General features: G+C 41.6%; 1 protein-coding gene across 1 annotated transcript in view; it reads right to left on the reverse strand.

The window, feature by feature from the left end:
- LOC145432173 (teneurin-2-like) overlaps positions 1-22,151 on the reverse strand; it is an 80,860-nt gene extending 58,709 nt beyond the window's left edge. Inside the window, exon 1 of the mRNA XM_080308787.1 lies at positions 21,436-22,151. The gene's annotated coding sequence lies outside the window, so the exon portion shown is untranslated. The remainder of the gene's footprint in view (positions 1-21,435) is intronic.
- Between the last annotated feature and the right edge of the window lie 207 nt (positions 22,152-22,358).

Below are 22,358 nucleotides of genomic sequence, written 5' to 3' on the forward strand. Positions count from 1 at the left end.
GAAGCAACAGGATGAACTGTGAAGGGTACAGGGCTGTAGTCTCTGCTCCGATTCAGGCAAATGCTTCAAACCCGATCAGACAGCGCATATGACAGCACAGATAATGACCCAAAGCATGCCACAGAAGGAACCCGACAGTTTCTCAAGGCAAAGAAATGGGATATTCTTTAATGGCCTAGACAATCACCTGATCTCAGGCTGTTTTTCAGTTACTGAAGAGAAACCCTGATGGCAAAGGAATGCAAAATATATAACATGTAAACCACATATTGTTATGTCTTTGCAATGTGAAGAGAAAATAACAATAACAATGACACACCAATCTATGATGCAATCTCTCTCCCGCTGCCTTCTCATTCATCTCTAAACATCTTTTCTATCAGTTTAACACCCATTGATCAGACAGAGCCCTCTTTGCTGTAGGGCTAATTTTAACATGCAATCAATAGCCACCAACTTGTTTTTGTTTTATAACTATTACAAGCAAATTATGTGTTTGATGGAAAAATATAGACCAGCTGCGTGTTTCTGACATACTCCTAGTCGCTTCAGGTAATTTATTCTCTACTGGGAGAGACATTCGATTTTTGACACATTGGGAGTGTTTATTTTTTTCTATTTTCTTTTCCTTGCCTGTATTTTTTTTTTCAGCCTGCGGAGAGAGTACGAGAAAGGCCTTGAATAATGATGAGTGTGTGCTGTAATGCAACTTCAGTTCAGTTGAGAGATTCATTAACAAACTCTGATGATTTCTTTTTCTTTTTCTTTTTTATTTCTGCCACATCACTGAGCACGGGGGTTTTGGTTGATGTTATACAACGTTATCCTCTCTCAAGGTTACGCATTCTCTCATTTCCCCTGACTCCTCTGTTTCTTCTTAAAAGTAATTGTTTCGTGCTATGGCTGTATTCGGGCTATGTGAGTTATTAGCTGAATCCTCCGGCAGGAGTGTGGGCTAAATGGAATGGTGTCAAGAGGCTGGCTGCCCTGCTGTGTGGGAGGATGACTGGGAGTTAAGTAACAATGGCCAAGTGAACACAGCGTGATTTTTTCCCTTTTTTTATGTGTGCATCAGTACATGTGTCTATCACAGCTTTTTTCTTTTCAATGCCACATCTCCTGAGCAACATTTCAACCTGAACGTCAGATTCCAGTACATACCATGACTATTTCTACACAAATTGAAATGTATTGTTGGTCAGTGAAGATAAGTGTGAATATATAATGGATTGCATTTTTTTTTACACTGATAGCGGGAATACCTAGAGGTTAGAAAAAGGTAAAATATGTGCAGCATCCAGTCTGAGATGCTGAAAAAAGCACACTGCAAAGAGTAATAAACAGAAGTAATAAGCTAGAAGTTAAAGATCATGGTAAGTTTTTTTTCCGTTTAACCTTTTTTCAACAGGAGAGTGGAGAGTATACAGGAAAGTAAGGCGACAGTGTGGGGGAATGACCTACATGATGTTGTCTAGAGTAGACTCAAACACAGACCCTTGCAGCAAGGACTCTTGCTTGCAGTATACAGGCCACCAGCTTCACCAGGTGAGCTATAGAGACACCCTGAATGAATATACTTGAGGACACTGAGATACCGTCATCATAGCCTGTGTTTCATCGCTTGATTGTTAGCCATTGGCTGATTAACTTGAACATTAGTCGGTTCTTACACAGAAATAAAGCTGTTTCTAACTAATCATAGTCTTTTAGGAAAAATTAGACCCCCCAAAATAGGTACCACAGGGTTGCAATTAGACCCCATTCCCAGTAACTGCAGCAAGGCTTTAAGAGAAACGATCCTGCAACAAATCATACGAATCCTAAGTGCTTCACCCTCCACCCAACTTCCTCAACTGCCTCGCTACAAATCTAGCTGCTTGGTAATGACGAAGAACAAGCCACGATAGCTTTCTTTCAAAATAAGGGAACACAATTCTTTGTTCATTTTTTCAATTCCTAATTTTTTTGATAAGATTGTAAGACTACTGCACAGTATTAGTATTTCACTCATAAAACTCTAGTTACTCCTAATGGGGAAAAAATGGCTCAGAGTTGGCACAGGAGAATTAGACAAACTCCTATCACCTTACACCAGGGGTCGGCAACCCTGGGCACGCGTGCCACGGTTGGCACGCGAAGGGTTAACTGATGGCACAACCATAGCTGGACTGGCCACTGAGCATACCGGGCATTTGCTCGGTGGGCCGATGGTGATTTTTCGTTTTTATGGGCCGATGATTTTTATTTATTTATTTATTTTATAACAGTATAAACAATGAAAGGTGGTTGATTGGCCAGATGCTGGCAGATGTGTAAAAATAACTTGTTTGGTGGTGGCTATGGCGGAGCTGCCACAAGAGGCCAGGTGGATGAGGGAAAGGGGAGGCAGGAGGAGCAGAGACCCGAGGCAGCCGCCGGTCTGAGTATCAGGTGAACTGAACTTCAGGTAATAAGTTATGACCTGCAGTCTATCTGGGTCAGATATAAACCAAGTTTAGGTGGAGTTTATTTTCGTTGTGCTGACTTTTTACCCTCAGTTACAATAACTGGTACTGCGTACTAGCTAGCATGACACAGTTTCTATACAGCTGGGTGGGTGCTGTGATGTTACTGGTGAACTTTATTTTATTCATAAGGTTAGTTAGTAGAGTTGCCAACCGTCCCGTACAAACGGAATCGTCCCGTATTCAGAGAAAATATTACGCATTTCGTATTGAGCTGAAAAGGAGCACAGTTTGTCCCGGACTTCAGCTAGAATGAAAAAGACACAAAGCTGGATTTATTCTGTCTTTACGCTGCACAGCTGCCTCTTCTTCTCTCATTCAGTCATGAAACTGATCAATGATCAGCTGATCGGCTTTTCTCTCTTGTTTGTTTATCGTCCACTTTGCAGCAGCACGTTTAAGCTTGATCAGCTGTTGTTAGAATTTATTTAATATTAATTTCTAGTATCAGCTGATGTTTGCTGGATCCACAGCTGTAAAAGCTGCTGGTCATGATATCGGTTTGGTTATCTGGTGAGAGGGAAACATGAAGAGGAAACCAGGAGATGTCCTTACTGAATCACCAGAGCTGAACAGGTGATGGAGAAACAGGTTTACTTTTTAGGTGACATGAATGAGTTGAAGGGAAGTTATGAACTGTTTCTGAGAGATAAATAACACCAGGATCCTTTTCTGTGTAGCTGACAGCTGGTAACTGTGCAGGGGCGGGTCTAGGAAAGTTTTGCCAGGGGGCCAGGTAGGGCATTAACAGGGGGGCACAAAGAAATACTTTTCTTTCTTATTCTCATTTAAAATGTTTCATTTTTATTAAATAATTATCTGAATCTTACAACCAATGTTTTTATCTGATGTACAACGTATAGAAATCATACATATACCAACAAGACTGTACATCACTGTCACAACAGCGTTTGTTTTCATTCAAAGGCTTTATGGCTTTAATACCTGGTGGGCCGGTCTCTGGTCAAAATGCCCGGGCCCATTTTTTGTCCCAGTCCCAGGGTGCATTAAAAAATAAATGGCTGGGCCAGCAGTGCACATCGCAAATTAGCTCGCATAGATACATTAGTTGTGCCACTTCTTAATGACCTTATCTTAGCTAACAACCCCAACTACCAGATTCAACTTGTAATTGGCTAAAAATCCCCTAGCCTACTGGTGAGAGGGGCATTGCTAGCTGTCAGTTTTTTCAGGAGATGTTGAAATTTCCACATTCTGACACTTCAAATGCCTCAGGAGCTGTCCGCTCAGTGCAGCAACTGTTAATATAGAGCGTTATTAAATTTATTGCTAATGCAATCATATGGCACATTGACTTCTGAGGGAAATTTTAGATGGCACTCGTCATCAAAAAGGTTGCCTACCCCTGCCTTACACAATATCTTCTTCCTTGGCAACGCATGGCAACTGCAGTAGCCCAAATCCAACTCAACTTATGACATTATGGGCAGAGTCTCTGGGTGAGCTATACCACACACAGCTGGTCTATAGCCTCCAGGAACTAGCCGTTTATTATTTTTTATTGATATCCACCATGGGTTAAAGTGGGTTTTGGCAGGATGGGGGAACTCAGAGATTGGCTGTAGTGGCGCAGCATGGAGAAAAAGGGTCACTTAGAAATAAGTCATATCATAATTTTTGAGATCCAGTAGATTTTTACTTTTACAGGCAGGACATTTTCTGCTACTCCAGATCGATCCAGTTCATTGTGGTAAAAGTATATGCTATGTCACCCACCACCGTGTTTCTGTCATCTTCTGCTGCACAGATACCTGCTAGTGTTTCCCTTCAAGTCACAAAAAAGACACAAAGTCCCACTGATGCTTTGCTCCTCCTCTTCTCTTTCTGTCAGTCTTTGATTCAGACACACACACACACACACACACACACACACACACACAGAGCTGACCTATTAAAAGCTTCAGAAAAAAGAGGGCTGCCTTTGTCCTATTACTGAGTAGTGGAGCTGATGTTACTGAAGTTGGCAGCCATGGATGACTGGGAGCCACCAAGGCCTTGGTCAGCTGACATTATTCTGGCCCTCAAACATTACCCAGCCCCTGCAGCGGTGTCTACCTCTGTGTGCATGTGTGTGTGTGTGTACCTCCTGTACTATTTGTCCTTGTCCAAACTTCTGGATGGAGTTGCCATTTGCGGCTAGGTGGACAAGAGAAAAGGAGGGAGGGCCAGAAAGAGACAGAGAGAGAATAACAAAGAAGGTCGTAATCTGAGCGGATCCAAGCACTGATCCTCTTTGGCTCTCGTAGCGTGTGTACAGGGGTCACATCAAGCTTGAGCTCCAGGATAAGACGGGCAGGAAAGCAGCAGAGATACGGTATTTGGACAGGCAGTAAAGTCACCAATGACAGATTGAGAGGGATCAGCGTTATCACAAAACAGAAAAAAATATGGAAAAATAATTTGAGTTATCCATCTGTACTGTTTACGTCTCGACGTGTGTGTGCGTGCCGCTATGTCTGAGTCAAGAGCTGCATCTGCCGTGGGATTACTCGCATATCGCATATTGTGATTCATATAAAAATTGTCCGAGGTAATTTCGGTCGATCACCGACAAAACTTCGCCACAGCTGTAATGCCGGAGGTCTGATTTAAGTAAAGGCAGCAGAGATGAGCACTCCGCCTGTAGTCCGGGGATGAAGCTGAAAACCAGCAAACAGTCCAGATGGGTCAGCAGCACAGAGCCAAAGCCCTCCTTAACCTGCTGGATCAGGGAATCAGCCATTCTTCACGACTGAAAGGCAACACACACACAGTCCCCCACATAGAAAAACACTCAAATGAATGGCGACACAGGCTCTACCTGCACACAACCCTCCCATTCACAGCAGGTGTAACAAATCGGGCGGCTTTAAAAATTCTATCCACACTGCAAGTGATAAAGCCCAGCTCACTAGTTTGTCTTTGGTAACTGCTGTAAAAAATAGCAAACGCCCCGCTTTATAGATTCAATGTCATAAAAAGATCAATTTGTTTCTTTGGGAATAAACAATAATACGGTGAATGTAATATTCTTTTTTACAGACTTGTTTATTTTCATGTAGACTGGAGCATTAGAGATGCCATTATAAGGCTGTCTAAATTGGTCCACTGAGGTTTGGGCTAGCCCATAACAAGCGCGGCGTTTCTGAAGCATTTATGCAACATCGCCCAACATTACAGCTTTTAGTGTTTACTTCAGAGAATTGTTTGGTCCCTATAGATGATCAAGTGTCTCGCAAATTCATAAACCAGTCCTCTGCCAGTTACTTCTGTCTTCTCTAGTCATGTGGAACTGCGTGAAGAGGCGCAGTTTACACCCCCCCCCCCCCCCCCCGATTCCCACTCCAAAAAGACATCCATTAACTTGTTTTGACTTTTTCATTCTATATCAGTAATTAATGGAGAGTTAGCACGCTGGCCATCCTTAAAACTTTGAAGTCGTCAGGAGCAGGTTTTGAAACTAATTCTCTCTCACGCATTTCTAAATTGTATGATTAAGCACACTGGCTGCAGCTCTGCCTTGCTGCACCGCCGACAAGTTGGCGCGCACGTACAATGCCAGCAATTACTTTTTTATTTTTTTTTCCCCCTGAATAATTGTCAGGGAATTGAGGGGTACACAGAATAAATAAGAACATAAGTCAGGTTTAGGGCACATTGTTATCACAGCTATGCCAGTGCTGTGACTGTGAAATGGAGAATAGAGTTTCAGCGCTCTCGAAAATCGCTCTCGCCCACTGGGCCAGTGTTCCTCTAGTTCAGCTCACCCAGAGTGATATCCTCTTGCCGAGGGTAAGTGCAGGGTCCTGAAATTCCATCCTACACTGATTTACCAAAAAACATTACGCTCTGTCTTTGCTCGAGCTAAGTAGTGCCAACTCCAGCACTCCTCTAAACAACTGTGATGCTGAATTTTTATAGCACTCCAACGCAGAAGAAAATCTTTTTGTTGTTTTTTTTTGTAGTAAAACAAAACTGAGACAAGTGATAAATAAAGGAAAGGAAGAGGGGGGGGGAGACAAATTCACAAAATCTCTTTTTTGGGGGAGAAACATAAAATAACCAATCCATTATCTGAGCACCACCCCTGCTGTGTTCCCCTGATTCCTTCTAGCTATTAGCAGCTTAGGACACAAATAGATCACACAAGATATTAAAAAGCAGCAGGAATCTAACAGTTTAAAAGCTCTGTCGTAGTCCTTGCTGTGGAACAAAAACATGTCTGAATGCAGTCAAATTATTTTTCCGCTGATTCTTTCTTCTTTTTTTACGGTTATTGTTTAGTATTCATATTTTATAGTACATGTTTTTTTTATTATTAGAGAAGGAATTTTCAAAGAGAAGATGCAAGGCAACAAAGGTGATAAGCTACTCAGCTGAGCATCCACACAAACCCTGCTGGTGGTATATAAAACGTATGTAGTCTTAACTCCATTTTTATTCCTTTTCCCAAGTAAACATGACTCAAATGAATGAAAGGCATTATTTTGTGCCAGAAATATAAAAGCATCTGGTTATACAGTGGCAGTACTGAGGCAGATTTAATAACAAAACCTCAGGAGACAAATGTAATGTGGTTCATAAGAATGAAAACGTACAGATATACGACTTTATTGTATTTCCAAGCTTCGCCTTCCAAACATCAGCCACAGATTTGCGGTTGGCAGGAAATAAAACATTCTGTCAGAAGCGATCAAGGTATCAGGATGTGAGAGGGGCTGGTGGCAACAATTGTTGCCATCATTTAATTGACAGTAGCTGCGACCCTAATATTGTTAAACTCTTACACGAGTGCAAATCCTGGCACACAGTATGTTTTTATCCTTTTACACAAATGTAAAAGGAACATAAGGGAGCAGACAAAAAAATAAAATAAAATAAAATTGCTGGCTTCGGGTAGGAAAAAAGCAAGAATTCAAAACGTCCTTGAGGTTTTCGATGGACTGTGATCGTGTCCATGAAAACACTTAATACATTCATGCTCTTGCACCTCTGATTTAATGAGTATTCACATTCTGCTTCAAACTCTCTTTGGGTTTAGCTCCTTTCTGGGGTTATAAAATCCATGTTGAGGAAAATATTATACTGGCAGACATAATAAACATGAAGGCAGTTTAAGTGATTATGTCAGTGCGCCTTCACCAACTAAATCCATGAAAATCCACAAAACTAAATCCATGAAAATAACACAGGATGCAAGTGTTTGCTCTAAGATATAGTCTGAGCAGTTAAAAGCAAAGCACACACACTCCTCTAAATTGAACTTGAGCCTTCTCACATATCTTATGCTGACCTTATAGCAGATGATATTTGAGGTGATTCAGTTCGAGGCAAATTTCTAATTTAGAGTCTAATCACAGACCCGAGCTCTGCTGCCACCAAACTTCGTGGATACGACTCAGTTAGAGCTGAAGTCATTTTACTAGACATTATGTTATGTATGTTAATGCTATGTTACCCTTCCTTTTTCTTTTATATCACTGAAAATATCTTCTTTCACATCTTTTCTGCTTTTGGTGTGAAGGATTAGTAAAAAAAAACACTATATGACTTTAATGTATTTAATATATTGCACAGGGATAGTTTTAAAGAAGCTATTAACGCCTTTCTTGCAGGTTGCAGCAGGAAGAATAATTGTTCATTAGGAGCCCAGTTTAGCTCTAACATAAATTACTTTCAATCAAATAACAATCAGTTTAGTATATATGTATTTTGTGTGTCTACGATATCCATATTAGTTTGGTTTATTTTCAGTCTTTTACTTTAATATGTTAAATTGTGTCCATTCTTTGAATTACTGATAAATACTCACCTGTAGTGTGTTTGTAAATTACTAAACTTTTGAAAAAAACGTCACCAAGTTTATGAGAAACCATCAATTGATCACAATCCACACAGCATTATCGCCACAGGCGTTTTCTTGTTCTGTGCTGGCTTTTTTGGATCCCGTGTCACAATTGGTCAGTTTCTGGCCATATAAGCAGATAATATATTTACATATAACACTGTTTCACTGGCCTCACAACCTTTAGAGTTCAGCAGATGGTTTGTGTAACTATAAGTCACACATCAATTGGATAGTTTAGAGATTAGCTGACAAAAAAACCTCCTTGTAATTGCTTTGGCTGCGAGCAGATTGCTACAGTCACCCATAGTTTGTACAGAGATCCCCAACTGAAGAATGTTATCCTTCAAAGTAAAGACTGATATTAAGACATTTAAAAAGGTGCAAACTTTTATTTTTAATGGTCTCTGTTTCCAGTTTGCATCGCAGTCCTCACAGTTTGAATACCTCCCAGTGAGCAGATGGTAAGGTGAATGAGACAAGTCTGTGCCTTCCATGGATGACCATGGCAAAGCAAATTTCCAACAAGCAACCTCCTGCAACCAACTGTCAACCAGTCGGGGAATACATATTATTTCCTATCAACTGGTTGTTTCCAGGCAGTACTAGAATTTTATCATCACTGACAACATTAAAAGTTCACTCAAAACAAACAATTAAAAACTTGAAACATCCAGAAAACCTTACATTATGAACCAAATCCTCCTCCTGTGAGCAGTCTTTCCCAAACCACTCTTGGCAGCTGTTCACATATGCCAACCTTTAATTATTTGTTAAAAAATGTCAGGTTTGTTTAGGCTTTTTGTGCTCATGTGGGATTTTTGTAGCTGATAAGTAAAATATTCCACCACAGATGACCTACCACATTTCACCAAACACAGAGGTCCAGTAATATTATTAGTCCTGTACATTTAGGTGATTTTGGTGTCTCTTTTTTTGTTTTTCAAAGTTTTATTTGCTGTCCTCCACCTCTTTCTTCTGTCTGTTTCCTACATCAGAGTTAAAGAGGCTCTGCTGGAAATTATCAAGAGGCTCATGTCTTTACACAGTATGCAGACCAAGTAACAGAAAGCAGGTTCAAATCTATCAGAAGAGTGACATCGGGATGATGAGATGGATAACACGCAGTGCGATAAGGAACATTTTGCTGTCTTTCAAGAGGCTCAACAGTTATTACGTGGCGTTCCGTGCAAATAGGGCTATATTCTTAAATCAATGTTGAGCGACAGCAGGGTAAAGAAAACAGAGAAGTGGACTTAAAGATTAGACCGCTCTGCCTAGATACAACCGCACAAACACGGTGAACGTGAAGTGCCCTTATTATGCACAGTGTCACACCGCACCGCGAGCTCCATCAGGGCTTGACACTTATAGAAACAAAAGAACTCTTGAGACGCGACAACATGTGGTAATAATAAAAAACCGAGGCATTAACCTTAAGTGCGAATGTTCTGTGCAGGAGTTGCAAATATAACTGGCAAAGTCGAACACGCCAAGATCACATTTTTAGAAGACACATTCACACACACAAAAGTCTCAGAGGGCATTTTCAAGTCCAATAACATCATTACATCCATTCGTGTTATTACTATTCACATGAGTGAATAGTAATAACATCAAATATGAATATGGTGTAGACAAGTCATCTGTGTGTGAGTGTGCGTGTGTATAATGTGTGTATGCGGGTTATGAGATTAGAATCATCCAGGACATTCATCTATTCTGTTGCTGGTGAGGCGATTGAGTGGGGCTGGGTGATATGATGGCACTTTCACAAAGGATTACATTACTCTCTTTCATCCCCTTCATGCAGTACTATTTTGCTCTCCCAAATCTTTGCATTTGATAATGGACACTCCTTATGTTATGAATTAAGCTGGTGCTATATAAAGGATTAACACCCAAAGAGATAAAACACACAATCGTCTGCGAGTATATGTTCACGTTAGATACGTATGCTTCTCTTTTGCCAACTTGCATTAATCCACCACTCCAAATTGCCTTCACATGCACATGCGACGTAATGCAAACAGGGCTGCTGTTGCATTTTCGGTGGCAGATCAGTTTTAATTATAGCTGGGAGTAATAAAAAAAGTAATAACCTCATTTAAACTCAGGTTGCAAGTTAAATGCTTCCAATCTTCAACTTCTCGAGCTATGCAACTGACTCCAAACTCCTTAAAGTCGACACCAAGAGGACAGAATGCAGTTCAGATTGAACCAATTAGTCTTTACTGACTTCTTAATTTAAATAATGAAAGTTGGTTTAATAGCTCTGTAAACTGCTATCCGGTTGTTCAGTGATGACGCGACGAATCCTACTTCCGGGTCTAAAGTAGTCTGCGTTTAATATGGCTTTTGTGTTGTTAACATGTTTAATGTTATGTATTTTCTTCTATTTGATCTCAAAAAGCTCCTAAAACAGTCAGTGATCCCTGTTGACCTCCCTCGGCTATTATTACCGCTAATCATTTATTTAAGCTCAGTTTTTAAAACCTTAGGATGTAACTACAGCCCAGCCCATGCAGCAGTATATGAATGACTAACCTCGTATTGTGGATGGATTATCTCAGTTGTTCTCCTGGCTGAAGTTTGGTCCTTGTACAGCATCCTGCCATGCGATTACATTTGTTCCTGACCACCGAGAACACTCACGTTAACTTTTATCGAGTGGAAAAAAAGTTATCTTGTTTATATTATGCTAACATAGCTGTGTCGCTAGCGGTCACGTAGCACATCATTATATACCAGCTAGCCCAACTTCAGTAACCCTACAAACGTCACTGCTGTTTAGTTTTCTGTCTTCATTTATGCTGGAAGTGATAGCAGAGCTGTACGTTTTAATTTGTTTCCAAAACCCCGCAGTCAGGACATGCTATATTGTATTTAGATAGAAGCTAGCGAGCTAACTCCCTGCTAACTTCTAACTCCGATGTCATAAATTCCGTTTTCATGGATGCCTGGATGTTAAACTCAATTGTTACACCTGGTAGAGCAGAACACTGATCATTTTATTAAAGATGAAAGACTTTAGACAGTTTTTCAACTCTCAGTAATGCCATAGTGATCGTTTGATATATGGACCTGCAGCGGAGTTTAGACCCAGACACGGCTAGTGACGTCAGACTGAACAATCGGATACTAATAATGGCTTCATGTTTTGTATTTTAGCAAAGCAAGAAGCTTTACTAAAAAGCATGCTTCTCACCACCGCTAACCACAAGTCGGACCATGGTGGATAAGACTAACATTAATGATAAAAATATAGAACATTTTTACTGATTATAGTGCAACAACAATAGCTTATAAATCGAGACTCGCTATACATAAGGTACACCTATGTGGGTAGACATCAATTACATTCCCACACTTAGAGAGAAAAATTTCTCCTGATTCTGATTTACTTTTAAAAACTGTACCTGACAGCACATGCAAACATATATCAGCTTTTTCTAACTTTCCCCCCCCCCCAAACTGCAGCCTGTTCTACAATCTTCTCTCACTTAAACAATTTCAAATAAAGTGCTTTAACCAAAACTGAACTGAAAATGAGCTGCTGTACACCGACCTTGATCTGTTTTTACCTTACCACCTTAACAAAAGCAGGAGAAATAGACTTATGTAACAAAACAAATGTCAGGGACTTATATATACATACTGATAAAAATGATGTATGTAAATTCACCAGATAACAGGACATTGACCGTTTCCCCCTTTTTTGTTCGTCTCCATAATTTCCCTCGTAACTGCTTTGATCCTTTCCAGATGGCTTTTAGCTTTAGCCACTTTGTCTTCTTTTGATTTAATAGTCTGACTACGGTAGTTTTTTGCTATGAACGTTTTCATAGCTTACTCTGGTGGACTTAGCTAATGACACTTTAGCGTGAAGCTGTGACTATTTGCTTGCGCATGCATGAAATAGATCCACTCATAATTGAACATTATGAATGGCTGCTCACTGGTAAGGGATGATAATGCTAAAAATGGGCAGACTCCGGTCCCTGTCTGCTCCATCGGTGTAGTCTTGGATAAAAAGCTAACCACAATTTACAAAGCTAATGGTCAAAAGCTTTGGTGTTAGATGCTAATTTTATCCTGAATTTGTTCAAGTCTTCCTGTCTTGCTAGAAACATTTAATTACATGATTACATGACAGTGTGTTTCTACAAAACTCATATCCCCACCCCCACCAATGCCCACCCTCCCATCCAGTCCCAGGAAAGAAGATGGACTGCATTCGCAGCTATACTCAATCAGTGATACAGAGACATAGCCAGCTCTGTGTCTTTGTTACTATGTAAAGAGGCAGAGAAGCAGAAATGACAAAAGCATAGGAATCTAAGCTACAGTTGTCTGTAAATGCTCTCCATTACAATAAATGACTTCATTAAAATAAAGATGTGTTCAACCACCCTCTGTGTTTCAATGAGTACAACTGCGGAACAATTTGTTGAAGTGCGCTCAAGTAATGGAGCTTCGGATGCAGCCCGTTGTATTTACACTTATCCTCTCAATGTGCTGGCCCAGGACTGCCAAAAAGTATTTGTACCTGTGCAGAGCACCTGAATATGCACACTTATGTACATAGACACAACTGTATCGCACAAAGAGGGCCAGATCCTGCCTTTCTCTGTGCTTATTAAGACACTGAAGCTGTTAGCACCTAGCAGCACTAATCCTATAGCCTTATGCTCACTGTTAGTGGAGCCAAATGGCCTTATACAGAGCAGCTCGCACTCTTTCTCTCCCTCCCTTTTCTGACTCTCTTTCTCCCTGTGTGAGTGTGAGCATCTGTGACTGTTTGTGATGAATGGACAAGGCAAAAGAGGAGAGGGGTGAATGTGAGACATTGCACCACTGAGGCCAGTGAGAATAGAGGGGGAAAAGACAGAATGAACAAGGCAGGCAGAGACGAAAAAAAAGAGGATATGGGTGTATATGGGAGTGTGATTTTGTGTGAATACATCCGTCTGGATGCTAGGTGGAGAGGGTCGGGGAAGGGGAAGGTAGGGTAGTTGCACATGAATTGCATACAAACACAACTACATGCACTCTGGCCCAGCGTTTATGTCCAGCTTGTTAAGCATGCAGAGTGTGCGCGTGTTTACACCTGTGTGTGTTTGCTGTGCCGTGCGCACGCCCGCACGTGTGTGCGTCCAGGCATGTGCAAGGCCGAGCTAGGTTAAACTTGTATTCGTGAAGTGTTCCCAGAAGAGATTAATCATCCTGTGCTGGAATGCAGCATCGCGGTCATATATCATCACCTGACCTCTCTCTCTCTCTGTCTCTCTCTCTGTCTCCCTCACGTAGCAGTGGAGTCAGGGTAAAAGGAGTGTCATTGCATATCTGCAGTAAACAAACAGCCGAATGCTTTGACAGAAGTGGGAAAGGTAGGAAACTGCGCTAATTATCAAATACCAGTGTTCAGCATCAATCAGATGTTACAGAAACCTGTTAAGGTCAGAACCGTTTAAAAAAAAGAGAGGTAAAAAGAAGACAATGCGAGCTACAAATGGGAGAAGAAACTAGCAAAAAAAAAAAGAAAAAAAAAAGAGGAAAATGCTGGCCTTCAGCTGCCTCTGCTGGAGACACGCAGAAGCAGATGGATGCTCTAAAAGTCTTTATTTTAAACAGAATCAGAGCCACTTTAGCTAACTCCAACAAAAATGCTAAAGATGCCAGCCTCATCTCATTGCAGTAACCACAAGAGCATCACTACTGTGGACTAATTTGGGTTTGACTTGGCTGTATAGTCATGCAATATATACTGTCTATGCTGGGAAGCATTAATAAATGCCTTTAAATACTTCCACAAATTCCTAAACCACAGAAACTGTAACACATTGTGTGTGTGTGTGTTTTTATTGTTAATCCTGCATCCCAAAAATATAGATATATATAGCACAAGGCCTGAATGACCACTTCTTTGAAAGGCATTATTTTTGCATATATTTTCAGCATACCCTGCCTTGGCCTATGCATAAGTGAAACGTTTTCCTGGAAGACCCCTTTTTTAAGGAATCAAAGACTGAATGGCTGACTGGTTATTTGTTAAGACAGCCAAGACATCTGAAGAAATGATTTCCAGTAATTGTATCCAGATGACTTCTCTCTTTTTTTTTACAGCACTACATGAAAGCAGTGTAAACCATGTATAACTTCATAATTCTGCAAATGTACCTACACACTGTGAAATCTTGACCTTCAGATGGATTGCAGCTTAATTCAGAAAATGCTTTTGGTGCGTTTAACATTTTTTTTAAAGTGCACTTATGCTTGCGATAGCCAGTCCATTTTTTCTTTTTTTTTTTGGAGTAGGGACTTAGGTGAGGACAACGTGTGCTTCCAGCTGGTGCTTAAACATTCAAGGGTGGACGGGAGGTAGAAGATGCTGCTCAACAAATGTTCTCATCAAACCTTTACATCTTCCCACAGTGAGAACAGGAGGCCAGCCATAAGTCAATGCTATTCTGTGCGAGCTGCAATGCATGTGGAAGAAAGGACCTTTTACTTAGTTGTGTTCAGCAATAGGAAATTGATTCTTTAATATTAAAAATTCAACAGCTGAGTTTCATTACTTTTCTGAGTCTATCCCCTTTCCCTTGTGGAGTGGGAAAATATAACAGTTTATTAAATTACTTCTCTGAAAAGTCTCTGGGGATGCCATCTTAACTCCCATCCTCCTTCACAAGGCCATTTTAGACTGTAACTAGACATGTCTGCTTAGAAAGAGAGACAGAGAGAGGCAGAGAGAACATGGATAGATGGTATACTAAATATACAGATTCCACTGACTGCCACAAAGAGTTTGTAGTTATTTCACTGGCCAAGGAAAGGCATGGAATTGAATGATCCCACATATTAAGGGAAGGGATTATTGTCAACTGACTGGTCTGAAACTGTGTGCATGTCCGTTGCTTAGCTATATCAGTGCTATCATGCAGTTATTAGAGAACATAGATGACATGTTAAAGATAAAACCTGAATGCTTGATTCCTATAGTAAGGCTATTCACTCATTCCACGTGTGCCCTGAAGGAAATGGTCACTGCAAACCAATACAAAGTTCTTCTGATTGACCACTTTTATCCTATATGGGAATGCTGATGGAAGTGATCTTATTCAGAATGGCAATGATCCCATGCACAGGTGCCAGGGGGTCCCAGAATGAGTTGGTGAGTAAAGTCTTTATATCCCAGTCCACTTAAACACTTGTGGAACTGTTTTGGACTGACACATTAAATGATAATCTCCACCAGTGGAATTAACACACAAAATAAGGGAATATTTTTGGGCAGGATAATTTGCCATCCCCCCAGTAGAATTCCAGAGACTTGGAGGATAAATCCCAAAGCATACTGAAGCTGTTCTAATGGCACATGGTGGCTGAGCACCTTACCCTTTACTGCCTTAATGCTGATTTTCCTCTTGAAGTTGTCCTCAGTCTCTACATGTTCGACCAGACAAGGTTAAAGCGGATACCTGTCTAATCCCCACAATATTCAATAGTTCCTGGGTCAGAGGGCTTTACGAAAGTTCACTCTTACAAAAGATCCTTAAGTATCATCAATGAATGCTGTTAATACACTTCCTGATCTAAGGAGCAATGGGGTCAGGCCTTAATGACTCTGTAAGTCTAAGTAATAAAGGCAGTATATTTGAGCATGACTCAACCGGTCACAATGTCTTCTTAAAGGCAGATAAGGACTTTCCCACTATTAACTCCACTCCTCGGGAACAGAAGGAAATAATTTTAGTAACTTGTTAAAAAGAAAAAAGACTGTCTACACTGAGAAAGAAAACCCTGAACTGTTAAACAAAGACCAACAGACGAAGGATGTTATTTCTTGGTGACTTCAATTAAGTTTCCTCTGCGAAAGTTAGCCATGAAATTCAGTTTCATTCGTTTCCAATAAGGTGCATGTTCAGCTGTACCATGACTTCTTTGCAAAAAGATCAGCCTTCAGCCCGTTTCATACACAGTGCTGTAGGTGTCATTTTCACTGACGGATGACTGACAGTGCTCGCCTTCGCTGAAACATCAACATGAACGCTGAGCACCTAAATGAGTGAACACATCACTCACTGGTCAGCGGCCTTTGTTTCTGTGTGTTCCAAATTTCACCCACATCATCCGCTGAAACTGATGGTCTTACACAGCCTTGTTATTTATGAAAGGCTCGGTACCAGCCGTTGTCCACATGCAAGCAGGCGCATGTGCTTGGCTGCACTTCAATGCAGGGAGGAAGCTCATCACAAAGCGCCATGAGTCCATGAGAGGGATGAGTTAAAACCAGTCGGTCAGCTGTCAGACAGATGTAGTAAATATTATCCCACTCTGCCATCACTTCCAACACAAAAACCCACAGGATCCATGAGCATGGTAATCCAAGATGAAGGCTGCTCTCTACGAGCGTCACTTTCTCCAAAGCACAGCTAATGCTGGGTGTCACACACCGCACACATGCAAACACACACGCATACGCTCTCATCATGTAATGCTTAGCGGTGTAGTCTGAGCAACACACACACACACACACACACACACACATAAAAAAACCCGTCAAATAAAATCACAGGCCACAAAGGCTTCTGAGGAGTGTCCAAATCCCAGATGAACGATGAGTTTATGGTTTTCATATTTCTTGCACGTTTAGGAAAAATCACAGAAGATCAACACAACACAAATCTCAGACTATTATGCATTTTAAAATTTTATTCATGTTACGTTGGGATCTAAGTATTGGCTGCTCCGTCATCTTCTCCTATTATATGTTTTTTTTCGTGGCTATTTTAAGAATCCTTGTTGCGATAAAGAGCTATCCAATGCTCTACGTTAATGTGATCTCTCTTTTTCCACTGAAAAATGCTAGATAATAGGGAGCAACAGCCATGTGCGTCATGGCCTTTTAGAGAGATGCTAAGATGATATGTTGAGTCAGTGTTTTGGTTCAATTTGATGGGACTACTGGAAGCACAGACATTAAGGAGGACTGTTAATTGAGGCGCTCTTGTAAAAAGTGCTTCAACATAAAAAATTTAACTGCACTGGCAGATTCGTCACACGTAAAGTGGTACCAAACGTAATTGAATTCAGTCTTGTAATCACATCAGGAGGTTACTAATAATAATAATAATACTAATACTAATAATGATTTTAGCTTTCCTTTTATGAACTCCAGCCTTAAAATATCTCAACAGAAAGCCACTGGATATGTCATCTTCTATTGTTTTTTTCACACTCTGTGGTTTCTTACTCATCTACCCACCAATTAATCAATTACTGCAATTAATATAATTTTCTCCTTCATCAGCAAGCCTTTGTAATTTTAGCCTCTCAAAAACCCACAGCATGCTATTCCTACCTATGCCTTGGCAAGCTCTTGAAAGGAGGACAATTAATGTTGAAAGTTGAAATGTTGAAATATAACACAAAGAGGACAATCGAGCATGAATGGATCAAAGTGAGGCCTCGCCAGACGAGGCAGGAAAAAGGAAGGGGGGATAGTATGGAAGCATAACTGGTTAACTGAGTCTGTCCTTATAAAAGCCTTTCCGACACGGTTGTATGTCATGCTGCCCAAACTCTACTGTGTAGGAGGCCAAACAGGGCAGTATCATAGGAATGAGCCCATTCCTGCAGCAGTTTCTCTATCTGGATGTGGATTTATGACACTGAGATGATTGTATATTTGGCTCTAAAAAAAAAAAAGCAAAAAAAGCCCTGAGCTTGTGAAATAACTGGGAGGGTGGAAGGCCGGGCGGACCTGCCTCTAATAGAGCTGTGCCACCAAGCTTAGTATTTTCTATTTACTAGCACGTCCTGACAATTACAGCAACAGTGTAAACATAATCACCCTCTCTGCATATTCTGACAGAAGGAACATCCTTTTCACCTACCTCTACTCTCTCTAAAGGTCAGTGTTCTTAGTTAATCAGCAGTGACAAGAGGCTATTTGTCCTCTGTTACTACTTATCCTGTTCTTTCCCAAATTATAAAGTGCTATAGTCTAATGTACTGTAGAGCAGCAATAATTGCTAATATATATATATATATATATATATATATATATATATTAACATCACAAATTGTTCCGAACCTTATACGACCAGATTGTTATAACAGGAAAAGAAGTGGATGCTTCAAGATACAACTGTGTGTAGATTATCTGGGTGTGATTGCTCAATTCATTCTTCCAAGCATCTTAAAAATAAATGAAGACCTAAACTTGGAATCCCAAATTGAACCCTGTGGATTTAAGTTATTTAAAAACTTGCTGATGTTGCTATGGTTGCGCTGTCAGAAACAACAGTGCTTAGCAGTTCACACCCTGTCGAAATGGCCAGGTAAAGGGAAAAAATGTTAACACCAAGCAGCAAATGGCTGTTTCCAAAACCAAGCCAGTCAACACATGAAATCATGCGAAAGCCTTCAAATAAGAGGCACTTTACTGCTCTCAGGTAATTATACCTGAGAGACATATAAGCAGCTTTTTTCCTGTGACATCAATTAACATGGTGCAATGTAGTTCTAGTTGATAGGAATTAAAACAAAGGAAACAATGGTAACTGGTTTGTGTTTAAAAGGGATTTTTGGCTCTAAATCGGCAACAAAATTGCACTGGCCTAGTCACAACTATTCAGCTACTATGCTGGTTCATTTTCCAACACTAAGTAAGCTCTGAACTGGTTGGGGAGGACAAAATGTATCAACCAGGCTTTCAGTACCTCTACGGGTTCACACCTGTAAAGTGAAATCGAACCTTTGAGATTTTCTTATGCGCTTTCCATCTGTGACTGTGGACAGTCCTGCACAGTGTGGGATAACACACAGCACAGAGGTCAGACTGGATATCGCTGACCTCCGAACAGCCCCGCAGCCCCCAAAATGCGCGTGTGCCTGCTGACATGCACATGCATTAGGGTTATTGTGTGAAGCCTTCAGTCTTTTAATCCCCTAATCTGCTGAACCCTGGAAATCACTTGCAGTCATCTGTCAGCCAGGTCAGAGTGGGCCACAGGACTCAACAGATTCGCACACGAGTGCACACGTACACACAGCCAAACACACACGCACACACACAGACACACACACACTTTATCTATGCTAGTCATTTATTCAACAAGGCCAGCCTCATTGCAGGCTAATGAAGATTGATGCTCCTCTTTCCAGGACTCACAGGTGTTTCAGTGAAATGTATGTATAAATATATAACCCATATAGAGCACTGTGAAAAAGAAGAGAGATTAACAGAAAGATCGTGCCCAACAACATCTATGTGTGATTTAACAAATAAAAAGCCATATTTATGTAGAAGTCAACCTGCAGAATATCTGCATGGCAACAGCACTGACTTAATCTTGATGATTAGTTGTGAAGGGACGGCAAGGACATGGACTCAGGGAACCTGTAGTGCTCAGACCCTTAAGTCAACTCTATGCATCTCAGGCCTATTTGTGCATGTGTGTGTGTCATCATGCCAAATAGGACACCGTCAAGGCTAGTCTGGAGATTGCGGTTGACACATCCTGCTGCTCTCCGGCGTGAGCGCCTATTAGCACTTAAGACCGAGTCTCACTATATGCACACACAAACACGGCAAACTGGCCGTGATTACACCTGGCAGGTCAAACACTGTGGCAAACAGCTGAGCCTGTGCACTCGTCCTTGCGAGCGAACCAGACAAATGGCGAGAGAGAGCAACATATGCACTTGTTTCCATATGCATGCATTTAAAAGTGTGTCAGAAGTGATCCCACGCAAATCTGAGGGCTTTGCTTCCTTTTTGATTTCTACGCCCCTGTCAAAAGCTCAAGATGGAGGAATGGAAAGCGGGAGAGAGATCAAAGAGCGTCAGAAATCACACAGACGCAGGCGGGCTTGAAGAGAGCTAAAAAGGTGGAGGAGGAGATAGCAGGGCCGCAGAGAGAAACTGTACCAGTTAGATTGAAGTGTGAATCTCAACAGTGCGTCTCATCACCAAGATCTTCTCGGCATGTGTGTGTGTGTGTGTCTGCGTGTGTGTTTCATGTCATAAGGTGCCGATGACTGCCAGGCTCTGGGATATACAGCTGGTGTGTGGGCCTCATATCCCTCGCCACCCTGCTTGATACACAACTGACTTTAAAAGTTTTCCTTATTCATCCTTAAACTTTGTGCCTGAAATCCTTAACTAAAAGTCTCACTCATGCTCATTCCTGTGTGTCCTACACTGTTATGTTCTGCTGCAGCTTGAAGGGGGGCAGCTATCCTGTGCATGAGCACATCACCAAAAACAGCAGCAGAAGAAGAAAGCTCACACTTCCTCTGCCCTCACCTCTGATATAATACCAAGCAAGCAGAATAAATATGAATGAAAAAAGCTGAATAAAGTGCAGTGCACAAGACAGAAGAGAGGAATGCATCGTTGCTGCCGTCCCGAGGAGGGGAGGCAAGAGGCAATGACAAGTCAAGCAGCCAATTAAAGCCCTCCAGCAGCTCCATGTTTGTTATTATGAACTGAAAGCGTGATTTTGGTTTCTTTTCGAAGGGCACTCACTTAGGTTACTTTCTCATGCACGTTACGGGGATCGCTGAAAAGAGGATGCTGCGCTGCGGCAGCCATAAACGCGTCGGACAGGAGCTCTTCATCACGAGTCACGGCGGGGTCTCGCAGTCCACCCTGACTCTTTTAGGGTTAATACATTTCTTTAAAAAAATATGCAGCGCAGAATCGCCATGTGGAAACCTCTCACGCCACAAAAAGTCCACCGCAATTAATAAGGTCATTATTGACGGGACTATATTTTTTGGACGTCTCTACGCATGGCACGTGAACGACACTGCAGTCGCGGGAGATGACCCCGATCACCAATGTCAGCCAAGCGTCAAGGGCTCGCATGAGGACTACAGAATGATATTCGGATAAAAGGCACCTCAATGTCATCGCTCTGCGCTGCCCTCCTCCCCTTCCTACTTGCCACAAGATATGACTGTGCATGTCACACACACACACACACACACACACACGTGCTGCTCGGTCACAGAAGCTGGCGGGTTAATCAGCAGCATCGTTTCCACAGGAATACATTGCAAAATATCACGTACCTGTTTATAGTTACGTGCGGCACTCACTGCATAATCCTCCTTCTTCAACTTGAACTTTTTCCTTCCCTCCAACCGAACCAGCCCGAAGCTACTTGACACTTGTTTATTGCATGCTTCTCTCTCGCTCTTTTTTCTTGTTTTGTTTGTTTGTTTTTGCCCTGACTATCCTGTCAAGCCGCTATTGAACGCGAAGTGAGATGACAGCACGAGGGGATGAGCTGATAGAGAGGGCAGGCAAGGAGCCTCCAGTTCAGCATCTCACCAAAATCGTGGAATCAAACGGAACCATCCGTTCAGCGCTGGTGGTCGTTACAGGCAAACAGTGCTGACTGGCAAAAAAAGGGGGGGAAAAGAAAAAAAGCAAACCCCCAAAATGGACCAAAACCGGATGAATACGGCTGTGCGCAAACGGCAAGTCTTCCGTTGCTTCTCTTCGGACCCGAGAAACGGCGGGGCGAGCGGGCATGCTCTGAACACTGAACCACGGCCGATCGGTAAAGGCTGCGCGCAGCGGCACCCAGGGAGCGACCATTCACACACACGGTATAGAGAAATGACCGTGGCTCGCGGAGCGCGCGTTCACGGCCCAGCCAAAGTCAGTGGTCATTATCAGCGCATGCCGAAGAGTAATCCACAGTAGGCTGTTACAGCCACAGCTGCAGCACTACGAGATGAGATGCAGGGGATCAGCAGTGACAGCGATTAAACCATCTGAATCCCAAATGTTGAACTATGCTATGTTGAATAGCAGATCACAATTGAGGGCACTTCCTCTATTAATCTAAATCTATTTACATATTATTGTCACTTTAAAACATATTTAACATGGTGTAGGATTTATTCGAAAAATGCATATTCCACTCAGTATTAATATATGATTACTTGAGGACATAATGGGACAATTTCACGAGAGGCAGCGGCAG

The sequence above is a fragment of the Astatotilapia calliptera genome, chromosome 2, assembly GCF_964374335.1.
Source record: "Astatotilapia calliptera chromosome 2, fAstCal68.1, whole genome shotgun sequence".
Lineage (NCBI taxonomy): Eukaryota > Metazoa > Chordata > Actinopteri > Cichliformes > Cichlidae > Astatotilapia > Astatotilapia calliptera.